We start from the raw sequence: 10,576 nt of genomic DNA on the forward strand, positions 1-10,576 counted from the left end.
TGGTCCAGTGGTGAAGACTCTGCGCTTCCAATGCAGCAGGCGTGGGTTCAATCCCTGGTTGGGGAGCTAAGATCCCACATGCTGCGCAGCCAAAGAAATTTTTTTCAAAAGTTATACTCCTGTGTTGTTGAATTTAGTGGTTTAGATTTTGTTTGAATGTTAAGAAGATTTCAGTTTATTTACCAGGAACAAACAAAACATAATGTAAAAATAGTTTCCCAGAAACGATTTCCATCGTTCTCTTCTTCCCTTTCTCCCGCAGACTGACTGGTGTTTCATCTTGACAAGTTCTCTGAAGTTCTCTGTCATTCCATAGGAAAGCGGTCTGGCTTGGAGGTTGCAATCCCAGGGAATTTTTCATCAGCGGGGAAGTCTCCATCACTACAGAGGAATCAAGGTTGAAGTCAGTCCCGGGTAAGTGAGATGCTCCCCCTAAACACCAACACAGCAGTCGTGTACCTTTCAAGGGGTTCAGGGGCAAGATGGGCAAGGCATTTCTACTAACTCTTCTTAAGGATCATGGACAGTGTGCCCTATGCTACGAGGTAAGCGGTGACTGTTGTAATTCTTACTGGTGATCATTTCATGTCACTGATCCTTGGCTCTCTTTGTATCTCATAGGACTGTTGTTAAGTCCAATACAAAATGAGTCTTCTTTTTAAAAAACTGAAATGTTTTACAAAGCCTAGCATTCTCATAGAGAGTCCTTTGAATTCTCCCCACTTTCCCGAGAGGCTAAGAACACTTCACACCATGAACTAGGAGAGGGGGTAGAGCCCTTTCTGATGAAATATAGAAACAAAGACAGAGTCTTAGCCTGCTTGCTCTCTGGACAGGATCTCGGACCACAAGGTCTTAAATCCTGGTATAAATGACGGAAGTGAGGACAGTTCAACTGGCACTCTCATAACAAGAGTTCTGAAACACCTTCCAAAGAGACTGTAGCGGTAGACGAGGGAAGGGAGTGCTACAGTGTGGTAGTACAGGGGGAATGCTCGGCTACAGCAGTGAAAAATGTGGTACCTATTGGTGTGCTCTCGGGGTTCTTGTACATGTAGCATAGATGACCTTTACAGTGTCCCTCCCACCTTCCCACCTGCATTAGGTGTTCTGTTTTTTTGTTTGTTTGTTTGTTTTTAATTTACGTTTATTGATTGATTGATTGATTGAACTTATTTATTCTACGTATTTATTTTTTTGGCTGCACTGGGTCCTCATTGCTGTGCACGGGCTTTCTCTAGTTGCGGCTAGCGGGGTCTACTCTTGGTTGCGGTGTGCGGGCTTCTCATCGCGGTGGCCTCTCTTGTTGCGGAGCATGGGCTGTAGGCGCGTGGGCTTCGGTAGTTGCGGCTCACGGGCTCTGGAATGCAGGCTCAGTCGTTGTGGCACATGCGCTTAGTTGCAGCACGGCATGTGGGATCTTCGCAGACCGGGGCTCGAAGCCGTGTCCCCTGCATTGGCAGGCGCCACCAGGGAAGCCCTAGCTGTTCTTACATAGAGTCTAAAAACAGAGAGCACTGAGAGAAGGTAGTGGTTATTAAAGGCTCAGGATCTAAATTCTACCTGTCTCTACACCCCTTCCCAGCTGTCGATTTGACCCCGTTTGTGAATGCCGACCTCATTCTTCAACTTGCTCTGCCGTTTGTATACTCACCTTGAAAACTTGTTTCTGTGATGCGTTGAGCAGACACAGGGTGGCAGATTGCAGAGGTGGAAGCTGGTGGTCGGATATTTGCGGGCTGAATCTCCTTCAGTCCCATTCCCATTTCTGGTTGCGCAGAGGCCCTACTTCCTGTGTATGACGCGGAGCCATAGGATTGCGGGCAGGAGCCAAGTTCTCCATACAGTGAAGACCCCAGTGTGCCTTGGTTATAGTAATATACCTGGCTTCCTTCCTGGTAGGGAAGTGACAGGCGGCTATGCCCCTGATTTGTTCGTGGGCCTCCTGATGCAGCAGTTCCCTTGGCTCTGCCCCTGTCGTCAGCTGCCCCTAGGAGGACTCTGAGCCCTAGCCACTTCTCTGGTAGATTTGCCTATTCCCCCACTATAATCACACCTGAATAAGGCAACTCAAACCTTTCAGAGATGTGTCGTGAACCTCTTGTTTTCTGAAATACCTATCTGGTGGTTGTGAGACTTAAGGCCAACCTCCCCGAGAGACTTTGTTTCTATTTCTCCTAGTAAACCTAGACTCATCTCCTGTCACCTTCAACTCTACTCCAATTGTGTTCTTTCAACCCAGACCCCTGACCCTGCTTTTTACTTCTGCCATTTCATCCTCACTCCTGCTTCCTTTCCTAAATCCATACGTCTCTTTTGGCCTTCCTAGCCCTGGGCCAAGTTCCTTCCTCTTTCCTCAGTTTTTACCCCTTTCCTTCATTCTCCCATCCAACTTTCAGGCCTTCCTTTCTCACGCCCCAGTTAGCAGCATCTCAAAATTCGAAAGGTTTATTACTCATCTATTAATTCTATTCCATTTACTTATTCGGTTCTATACCTATCTTACCTATGTATGGAAGAACCGCTGGTAGCCAAGGTGGCAGCAAGAATCCTAGCAGCTGTCACCTGACGTATCCGTAGTAGTCAGCAATTTCCATTTCTTTGTCCCTCTGGGTGAAAAATTGCAGCTTCCCCGAAGAGGTGTATCTGGCAGCATTCTCCCGTTGTTGTTGAGCCCGCCTCTTCATGGCCTCTCGCTCTGGCCTCTGCTCTTGTTCGATGGGCTTTGACATGACTGGCTCAGGCACGTTGGGTTCCCTCCATGGAACTCGTTGCTTGCTGAAGTCTTGGAGTAGAAGTTGGGTTTGGAGCTTGGGTGGGGACTGGCGCTTAGTCACAGCAGGGGGAACAGGCTCGCGCTGGAGAGAAGCGCCAGATGAAGTTTTGTAGGGTGCAGGCCTAGGAGCAGCAGGCTGAGGGACACGAGGCTGGGTATGGTTGGTCCAAGCCGGTTGGGTTGGGTTGGCCACAGTTGGCTGAGCTGGTTTGGCGGGACCTGGCAAAGAGGCAGGAGCTGGCTGGGATGAATTGACTGCAGCAGGTTGAGCTGAGTCAGTAGAACCAGGCTGGGCACGGTAAGCCACAGCAGGCCGATGTGAGGCCAGAGACTGTGGCCTCCGAGGAGCGGGTCGAGCTTGAGGCTTGTCCCAGGCAGAAAAAGGCAGAGGTATCAACTTGACCTTCCCAGGAGGAGGCCGCTCACACTGGGATGGAGATGGACACTCTGTTTCAGCACTGCTGTCTGGTTTCTGGGCTTGGACTTGCGTTTTCTCAGGCCTCTTACCCTCACGTGGGGTATGCCGCCGTGGCTGGATCGCTGGGGGTGGCTGGGGGTCTTTGGGGTTGCTTGAATTTCCCAAGAGCCGACAGGAAGAGAGCCCAGTTTTCGTCTCATTCTTCTTCCCCAGCGCATGAAGAACCTTCACAGACTCCAGCATGCGCACGCCAAGGGAGGTTCGAGGCTTTTGAAAGCTCTCTTGGCGAAGCTCAGTTTGGTGTTCCTTTCGCTTCGTGTTGGGGATTGCTGGCTTGTCTTCTGCCTTGACTTTGTTCCCTGACTGCTTGTTCTCTTCAGCCTTGTTTCTTCCTCTGGTCCTTTTGGTCTTTTCCTGCCCATGGCTCTCAGTTTTGCTGATCTTTCCGGATGCAGCTTTCTGAGGTTTGCCTTGAGAGTGCTTGGCCGTGTTCGCAGGAGCCCTGTCACTGACTGCAGCAGTGCATATAACCGCTTCTCCCCCTAACAGGCACTCTGGATCCTTTGGCTGGATTTTGGCCTTGGGAGCACCACCGATAGGCTCAGAGGCTTTCTGTTTGTTCTTCCTGGGTTGATCAGAGGGAACCTTTACGACACTTGGCTTTTCCTGCACCTGATTCACCTTAATGGCTCTGGTGTCTTCAGCTTTGATCACGTTGGGACCTTGGGATCGATCAAGATCTTTCCAAGAATTAAAGAGCTGGGGAAGGTGAATATCCTCCGCCAGTGTAGTAATGTCTGCAAGACCACTGCTAGGTTCAGTCCCATTTTCAAGTGTCCCTAGGTCCTGACGACTCAGGCTGTTCTCTCCCAGATCAGCATTTTCAGAACCAGGCTGCTCCTCTTGGCTGAGGGGATCGGTGCAGGCCAGCGGCTGGGGAATATCAGGGATTCCTAAAGGGAGTAGTGGAGGATCTTGGTTTTCTATTGGGATCTGGTAGGCCTCCAGAGGCTTTGACAGCTTGGTTTTGATATCCTCCACGTTCTTACTCTCTGTTTGTCCCTGGCTTGGAGCTGGAGGCAGGGCCAGGAGACGCCTGGCACTCTGGACTGGAGCTGTCACTGAAATGTCCCCAAGTTCAGATGGTGGGTTACTCTCAAGTATGTGACTGTTTCTGCTACTGCAGGACTTGGGGAGTTCTTGAGTTTGTGTCACACAAAACGTCTGGCTTGGAGGTTGCAATCCCAGGGAATTTTTCATCACCAGGGAAGTCTCCATCACTACAAAGGGATCAAGGGAGAAGTCAGTCCCTGGTAAATGAGATGCTCCCCCTAAACACCAACACAGCAGTCATGTACCTTTCAAGGGGTTCAGGGGCAAGATGGGCAAGGAGGCATTTCTACTAACTCTTCTTAAGGATCATGGACAGTGCCCTGTGCTACGAGGTAAGCGGTGACTGTTGTAATGCTTAACTGGTGATCATTTCATGTCACTGATCCTTGGCTCTCTTTGTATCTCATAGGACTGTTGTAAGTCCAATACAAAATGAGTCTTCTTTTTAAACAACTGAAATGTTTTACAAAGCCTAGCATTCTCATATAGAGTCCTTTCAATTCTCCCCACTTTCCCGAGAGGCTAAGAACACTTCACACCATGAACTAGGAGAGGGGGTAGAGCCCTTTCTGATGAAATACAGAAACAAAGACAGAGTCTTAGCCTGCTTGCTCTCTGGACAGGATCTCGGACCACAAGGTCTTAAATCCTGGTATAAATGACGGAAGTGAGGACACTTCAACTGGCACTCTCATAACAAGAGTTCTGAGACACCTTCCAAAGAGACTGTAGCAGTAGACGAGGGAAGGGAGTGCTACAGTGTGGTAGTACAGGGGGAATGCTCGGCTACAGCAGTGAAAAATGTGGTACCTATTGGTGTGCTCTCGGGGTTCTTGTACATGTAGCATAGATGACCTTTACAGTGTCCCTGCCACCTTCCCACCTGCATTAGGTGTTCTTTTTGTTTTTTTGTTTTTTTTAATTTACGTTTATTTATTGATTGATTGTTTGAACTTATTTATTCTACGTATTTATTTTTTTGGCTGCACAGGGTCTTCATTGCTGTGCACGGGCTTTCTCTAGTTGCGGCTAGCGGGGTCTACTCTTGGTTGCGGTGTGCGGGCTTCTCTTGTTGCGGAGCATGCGCTCTAGGCGCGTGGGCTTCGGTAGTTGCGGCTCACGGGCTCTAGAATGCAGGCTCAGTCGTTGTGGCACATGGGCTTAGTTGCTCCACGGCATGTGGGATCTTCCCAGACCAGGGCTCGAACCCGTGTCCCCCGCATTGCATTGGCAGGCGGATTCTTAACCACGGCGCCACCAGGGAAGCCCTAGGTGTTCTTATATAGAGTCTAAAAACAGAGGGCACTGAGCGAAGGTAGTGGTTACTGAAGGCTCAGGATCTAAATTCTACCTGTCTCTACACCCCTTCCCAGCTGTCGATTTGACCCCATTTGTGAATGCCGACCTCATTCTTCAACTTTCTCTGCCGTTTGTATACTCACCTTGAAAACTTGTTTCTGTGATGCGTTGAGCAGACACAGGGTGGCAGATTGCAGAGGTGGAAGCTGGTGGTCGGATATTTGTGGGCTGAATCTCCTTCAGTCCCATTCCCATTTCTGGTTGCGCAGAGGCCCTACTTCCTGTGTATGACGCGGAGCCATAGGATTGCGGGCAGGAGCCAAGTTCTCCATACAGTGAAGACCCCAGTGTGCCTTGGTTATAGTAATATACCTGGCTTCCTTCCTGGTAGGGAAGTGACAGGCGGCTATGCCCCTGATTTGGAATCTGAGATGGTGCTCCCTGAGCAAGCCTGGCAGAAAGTGATGGATATAGAGGGACCATGTTATTGGCGTCTGAAGTTTTATCATACTGGGCTGCCATAAACATGGAGGAAGCAGCTGGGTGCCGGTCAGTGAGTGCCAGAGTAAAGTCTCCGAGTGAAGAGGAATTCTTTTCAGTGCTTCCTGTGATGTCCCACTCAAGAACACCTGGATAGGAAGGAGCTGAAGTGGAGATCTGGCTGTGGTCAGTAACTCCAGATAACATAGTCGTGCTGGAATGTTGGTAAAGGTAGGCACTACCCATGAGTGTCTGGAAAGAGGTACCGGTAGCCGATGCCGAACTGACGGCAGGGGCAGAGACTCTGGAGAAGTTGCAGACACTTCGTGTTAGGGAAGTTGCATTGCTCACCACAGGAAGACAATGCTGCAGAGAATTTAGAGTTCCAAGTAGAGATGGATTTTGGAAATTTTCTGTAAGAACAAGAGGGTCATGAAAAACTCAGGGAGGTTGAGAAATTCTCACTACGTTTGAGGAACAGCATTATCTTAAGGTTCTTGCTCTCAGGACACCTCTACTATCGACCCTTCCTGAGAAACCCAAAATCAGACAGTTAATGATGGCTGTAAGGACTGAGCAGTTTTCCACTCTTCTGTATTAACTGCCTGTGCTCCCATCTTGGGCACAGATGGGCAGAAGAGCCAAGTGGTATGGTTCAGACATTGTTCTCTAGGCTGGAAGCAACCTTCTCCCTGCCCTGTCTTTCCCTTCAGCCTGCACTCGTATTGACTTCTATGCTGTTTCCTAGACTGGAAGCATTTTAGAACTAGGAGGCCCTTAGAGAACTTTCTCTTTTTTCAGTCTCATTTCACGAGTAAGGAAACTGAGGCTCAGAGAGGTCGGGTTGACTTGTTCAGGTTCTCTCATTATGTTAGTGTCATTACCAGGTTTCAGAACCTAAGTATCCTGACTTCCTTGCCAGGACTCCACTCTGAGCATGATAGTGCCAGAAAGCAGGAGAAATAGAACTTATAATATAAGCATTTTTTTTGTCCATTAGAAAACAGTACGGCCATTACCATTGTCATCTTCAGTGTCTCCCTTTGCTTGTGCAGTTCCCACGCTATTACCTAGAGTTGACGTATAGCTCAGTCCAACTGGTGAACTGAAAGAGTCATGTTTGCCCTCTTCAAGCCTGGTTTCTCATCCTACCTCAAAATGATTACCCGAAAGTGGATTTCTTAAGTGCTTTTGGAAAGAGAAAAGTTATCTGATTACTTCAGATTACTCATCTATAAAGTGGTTATAACACCACCACCAATAATAATAGCAGTAATAATTAATAGATGAATAAGCTGATCTATTGCGTATGATTTATATGGAGGAAGATACAATAAGTTCTAGAAAGACAAAGAAAAATCATGAAAAACATGTTACGTAACGAAAAAGAAATCCATAGATATTAATGAAAACTGGGGTATGTGGGCAAGTATCAAAGCCTAATGAATTTACTAACAAATGACATTCTGTACCATACATGCAATATTATGAAAGTGAATTTTGCCCACTCTATTTTAGTGAATACTATTAACCAAAAAACACGATGGAGGTGATAGAGGTGAATGAATTCCTAGCCAATGCATACAGACTGAGACGATAAATCAGTAAAAAATGCATAACAAGCAACAGAATGCAACAAATGTGAATGTATAGGTAGCCACAACATATATAGACAAGTATTTCAATGAAAACCGGTACAAAGCAGACAGCAAAATAGTAAGTGTAAAAGAGTTTCATTATTGTGCTCATTCATATTTTTACCCAGCAAGTAACAGGTATTAAGCCTAGGAGAAATATATCTGTCCATGAATATAACTCATATAATAAGCAGAAAGGAAGCTTAAAAAGTATCAAGAAGGTTTTTGTATTTATCCTAGAACTTAGAATCATCTTCCACATCCAAGAAGATGACATCCCAAGACCTCAAAAAACCATCATCCCTAGAATCCAATTAAAAAAGATTTTCAAATGTAAGAAAATCCAAAGGACTCCACAACATTGTTTTAGATAAACGTGGATGTTTGTGTTTTCTTTTTTTCTTTTGCCGCGCCGCGTGGCCCTGGCCGTGAAAGCACCGAGTCCTAAGCGCTGGACCGCCAGGGAATTCCCTAAATGGGGAATTAGAGATGTGGGGCTTGACTTTTTCTTTTTCTTCTCCGGTAGCTAAGATCTACAAGCGAACGATGGCTGTTGATCAATGTGCTCTCTGTGTTAGGAAGGAAATAACTGTAAAAATTGAAAAGCAACCTTGCCTTAGAAGCTACATATCACACAAAGGAAATAGTCCTTCTGATTCAATGTAGAAGATATCATTTAAAATGTTTAATTGGTCAAATGTCTACCTAGTTTAAAAATTAGAAAGAATAGAACACTGAAAAGCAGCCCCCTAGATAACCACTTTGGTTTCTGGTTTCTAGGAAGCATCATTTCTAAAACATACTTCTAAAATGTTTCTATTCCAAACTGTCAAGTGCCAGCTGTATTCAGAGAGGCAATAAAAGAAAGAAAACGGAGTATGACTTTTCTGATAGGCTGCCCTTCCTGGTGATCCCCTGTTCTGGCCTTACTTTCCTTCTTAGTCTGTTAATGTAAGGATTTGCTACCATCAGCTTTGTTTTGCCCTGCTCTGAGCAGATTTCCCTCTGTGCTGTTTCTGCTTTAATTTAAAATCTTTGGCTCCCATCAACATTCCATGGCAAACTGCCTCTTTCTTGAGAGCTCCTCTATGCTTTCCCTCTTCATTCTTATATTTTTTTCCCATCTCTTGGTTCCTGTTGGCCTGTGCTAATGAAAACAATCCTAAACTTGCTTACGTTTGACTCTGTGCCTCCCTATATAGCCCAGTACTCTCCATCCTCTCTCCCTATTCTCTCTTTTCAACTAGTCGAAATACTAGTGGAGGGAGACCATTGGAGATGAAACATCTTGGTATATATCGCTAGTTTTCTGTGTCACCTGGCTTTTCTATGTTTCTGTTGAAACACTCTTTTGAGAAGTCTCTGATTTCATTTTCTACATGGGTACCCTTTAAGGCTCAATATTGGAAAAGAAGGGGATCAGAGTGATCAACCCAATGTGGTATCCTAACGTAACAGATAAGGAAAGCAGCAGGCTTTGTGAGGCAGTCAGTGATTTGTCCAAAGTCACACAGACAGTAAACGTCAAAGTCAAAACTGAAATTAGGTCTCCAGACTTGTAGTTCAATACTTTCCCTCATTATTCCACGCTATTTTGAATCTCCTCCTCAATTTAGGGGCACAAGAAATCGAACGCAAAACTTTCCAAAGTTTCTTTTCTTACCTGACATGGTCAGAGAAGAGGAGACATCAACTGCAGGTACAAGGGATGAGGAGACAACACTAGAGGATGTCTGAGTGGCTGCAGCTGAACGGCGCACGTGTCCAGTACAAAGGTCACTGGTTACTGGTCCAAACGGCTCCACGGAAACCCCAAGACCTCTACCAAGTGGTAGTAGGTTTGGTAGGAGAGTGATGTCACAAAGCAGGCAGTTGAAAGGTATGAGCTAGCCAATAGGGAGGTCCGATCCCCAACAGGAGGGCGGGCTTGGGTGAAGAGAGCGTAGGAGAGCTAAAACAACCCCTCAATTTCTGAGCTCTGGGGAGGAAATCCTAGAAGACAGATTTACCTCCCCCAGGCTCTTCCATTAGGGAAATCATTGCAACATTTCTTACAGACGTTCATTAATATAATTAACTAACAGTTACTTATATTCTACAGAGTATTCTATTTTATGTATCATATACTTAGAGCTATATAGATCTTATTTAACTAGTATCCTTAGGAAGGAAAGAGCCATGTAGTTTGAACTATTACAGTTGTAACTTGGTTAAAGAGCAGGGTGAAGTTTGTTGAGTGTACCCTGTGGAGAATGTTGTGGTCCAAGGCTCTTCTCTTTTAGTTTCTTCTCCTTGACTCCTACCTTCCTTGGGCTGGGCTAGGCTGGGGGCCAGGTTGGACTTGCGACTTAACATTTCTCTTCCGCTTTCTTTTTTTTTTTTTTTCTTCCATTATGGGCATTGCTTCTAGGACAAGCCTTGGTCTTGCATTGGATGTTCCTTCCTGTCAACTTCCAGCAGCAGGAGTCTTCTTTTCAGTGCTTGATGCTTCACGAAATAGACTCTGCCCATTGGCAGCAAATACCAGAGAGCCAGGAGACAGAGCTGGTTGCAGACCTTTCCTCTTCCAGCCTTTGGTTGCAATTGTTTTGCCCATGATTTGCTAGCTCTAGTTCCTTGGGCCACACAGGTATCCTGCCATCCAGCTCTTTTTATATGTGAGAGACATTCTGAACACTGTCCCTCTTTCTTTGCACAGAAGTATATACAGTGTGGCAGTTACCGTAATCTCCTCCCCCTTGCAAACAGCCCCTCTAGAATCTCGGACCTCTAGGACTCTCTGTCTTGCATGCTTGGGTGCAAGGCCAAGCACAATGAAGAGGAGAATAATTAGAGAAAGAGGAGGACATTGGT

General features: G+C 46.3%; 1 pseudogene across 1 annotated transcript; it reads right to left on the reverse strand.

The window, feature by feature from the left end:
- Positions 1 to 2,561: 2,561 nt before the first annotated feature.
- Positions 2,562 to 9,470, reverse strand: LOC309653846 (uncharacterized protein C2orf78 pseudogene; annotated as a pseudogene). The gene is made up of 3 exons: positions 9,387 to 9,470; positions 5,750 to 6,499; positions 2,562 to 4,474 (listed from the first exon to the last, which is right to left on the reverse strand). The product of its transcript is annotated as an uncharacterized protein C2orf78 pseudogene (transcript).
- Between the last annotated feature and the right edge of the window lie 1,106 nt (positions 9,471 to 10,576).

The sequence above is a fragment of the Balaenoptera physalus genome, assembly GCF_965194825.1.
Source record: "Balaenoptera physalus genome assembly, contig: HAP1_SCAFFOLD_2564, whole genome shotgun sequence".
Lineage (NCBI taxonomy): Eukaryota > Metazoa > Chordata > Mammalia > Artiodactyla > Balaenopteridae > Balaenoptera > Balaenoptera physalus.